The sequence below is a fragment of the Hipposideros armiger genome, unplaced genomic scaffold (genome assembly GCF_001890085.2).
Source record: "Hipposideros armiger isolate ML-2016 unplaced genomic scaffold, ASM189008v1 scaffold_113, whole genome shotgun sequence".
NCBI lineage: Eukaryota > Metazoa > Chordata > Mammalia > Chiroptera > Hipposideridae > Hipposideros > Hipposideros armiger.
In genome coordinates, this window is record NW_017731463.1 from 469,346 (window position 1) to 472,245 (window position 2,900).

The following is a 2,900-nucleotide window of genomic DNA, read 5'->3' on the forward strand; positions in this document are numbered from 1 at the left end:
CCTACTCAGCATTTGGACTCAACTTAAAGCCCCTCTGCTCAGTGGTACCACCTCAGTGCCCTCTCTACACCATGGATGGGCAATGACTAGTTCTCGGCACCTTGCTTGGGGATAATCTACATCCAGCTTGGCCTCTCCTCCTTGACTGGGTTCTTTGAGGGCAGGACCAAGCCCCATTCATTTCAATCTAATACCTAATTCATGTTATTTGCTCAGTAACTATTGATCATAGTCATGAGTGAATGTCAAACACTTGTTGCCACAAAAGAACAAATTGAAATATTAAGGTAAGTGGTTCCTTGCATATTTGCTCTAAAACTTGTGAAGGAATCTCACTCCTAGCTTCCTATATGTAATAGAAATATATGTGCATTTCATATTAAGTGACAAAGCTTATAAACTATTCTCAGTGTTATTATCACTGGAAGTATCAAACTGAGGTTTGGTGACCATACGACAGAGATGACACAATGTGACCTCTGTGTGGTGAAGCAGGTTCTACAAACTCACTGTTTCCTCAGTAACTGCTGAGATCATACATTCAGCAGGACGCAGATAGGTGTGTAGAATAAAAGGGTTTCTTGAGAAAGCATATGTGGAAAACATTGGGGTAAACCTCCATTCATGAAATCGATCACCTAATGAAAATCCCTTCTCACGGTTTAGTGATCTAGGTATCCGACTTTGCCTTTTATCATGTTCAGATTTATTTACCACTTCTTCACTTGTTTGATTTTTCAGCTTTCCTGGTGACATGGCACCTGGTTTCTTTCTTCAGGGGAGGTTCTGCACACAGCACGGTCCTTGATACGCTGGGTTGGTTTGATGGTCTACCTAGAGTAGGTAGGTAAAACCTCCACTATATTCTCAACCGTTCCTTTGAATCATACCTATCATATCCATGCCTGTTGTTTTTGTTGTTTCCTGAGAATGGAATTTTCTCTGAGGAGTAAAACTCGTGTGTCGGAGATGACCTTTGTCTTGTCTACATACATAGAAGTATGTGTTTTTAGTATGACATATGAGAGTCCTGAAGACCCATTCATCTTGTTTGTTATGTGATAAATACAAATGAAGAACATGTTCATTTCAGGAGAGAGGGGAAATTCTGTGCTCACGTGGTTCTTAAAATAATAAGACTTATCTACAACTCCATGGAAATCAAGTTATGAAATAAGACCAATCTCCTGGTATGTTTGTAAATGTACTGTCTATAGTTCAAAATTCTAACAGAAAGATAGAGACTTTGTTTTTTTAATGCAAACTCAGTCTAGTCTTAGACAAAACTGAATGCTAAATTACAAACTAAATGAATATACATTGAATTAATTATGATCCCTTTATCTCTGAGGTTTTATGACAGTTACTCCCTTGGTGTATCATGACATAAAAATGACATAAAAGCAAAAAATACAGCATTTGACAGGTTTTTTATTATTAATAAATTCACTAGAAGTGAATAGTTTGAAATTAGAGTCTCATAAGATATAAGCCTTAGCTCCTGATTCAGTCCAATTAAGACTCCTTGGATGAGTAGTGTGTGGGGTATGTTATCACTAAGGGATACTCTGTCACAGGATCATTGCTGTCTTGTGTTCGACTTTTTAAATACTATTAGGAATATGGTTGACTTATTGAAATGGTGGTACATATTCAGAAACGTTTCCTGTCTATATGAATTGTATTTTCAAAGGTAAAACTCTGTAACAGGTCCTCTACCCAACCCTCTCCCTCCCCTCAAAAAGGAAGTCTGCTGAAAACCACGTCTGGGAAGCAATGCCGACCTGAGGCGTAATCAGATATGAGACCTAGCTTTCCCGCTTAACCTACGACCTCGGCGACCGTGGTTATGCTTTTTGTGGAAAGAGCGGGTCAGGGAATGACAAATGGACGATTGCAATGTGCCCAAAAAACCAGATCACCTTGTTCTCATGCCAGAAATTCCACTGTTAAAGGAGATATTGCCCTCTCAACCTCTCCACATCTGACACGTCGTGTCCTCCAGAGTTTAGCTCTGACCCAGTGTTGTCAGCCCTCCCGGTGACAAGATGCCAGTGCTCAGGCTACACCCACACAATGAAGTCCATACCTCTGAAGGTGGAGCTGGGCCTTCAAAAGTTGTGAAAAGCTCTTCAAGTGATTCTAATGCTCAACCAGGGTTTAGAACCACTGCTTAGATACCTTCCTTCAACTCTATCAAATGTCGCTTCCCTTCCTCATCTTTTACAGTTATCCCTAAATCATCTTCTCATTTTCATACTTGTCGCTATTCAATCTATTCTCCATCCAACAGACAGAATCATTATTTTTAATATAAAAGTATCTGATCAATTCCTGCTTAAACCTGTTCAATAATAATAGTAATAATGATGATAACTGATGATGATCGTGTATATGTTGGTTGGATAAAGAATCTGAGCTCAGGCTTTGTTGGAGGACAAAGTCATTGAGGAAGTAAGTTTCATGGGGAACATAGGGGGAAAGTCATAAAAAGGTGCAGCTGAAGATGCCCAGGCAGGTTTATTCCACTCCTACCCCAGTACCGTCTGCTTATCAGCTCCTCCAGGCGATGACCCTGGAGTATTACCTGCCTCTCCTACAAATGCCACCCGTCAGTGTACTGATCTCACACTACTATCAGGGTTTTATAATGTGGCAGCGACATTATTGTAAGATTAATTTTATGGTACAGCAACCGAAGTACATTAATTGTCACCTCTTTGTAGTTGCATGAGTCACCACCCAGCATTGTAAGTTGATATGGGTAAGTTTTTAGGCAGAATAACAGAATTAGGGATGTTTGTCAGGCTGGCATCTTTTCTTCTGCCATTCAGACATATAGACCTTCCTTTTCACCAATGAATAATTAAATCCAGTGACAGATTTGAGCTGCAGTGGAG

The 2,900-nt window shown here is 40.0% G+C and overlaps 1 protein-coding gene across 1 annotated transcript in view; it reads left to right on the top strand.

Moving 5' to 3' along the window:
* Window positions 1–2,900, top strand: part of CHRM3 (cholinergic receptor muscarinic 3) — a 307,699-nt gene that overhangs the window by 55,241 nt on the left and 249,558 nt on the right. The window contains exon 2 of the mRNA XM_019647550.1: window positions 742–843. The gene's annotated coding sequence lies outside the window, so the exon portion shown is untranslated. The remainder of the gene's footprint in view (window positions 1–741; window positions 844–2,900) is intronic.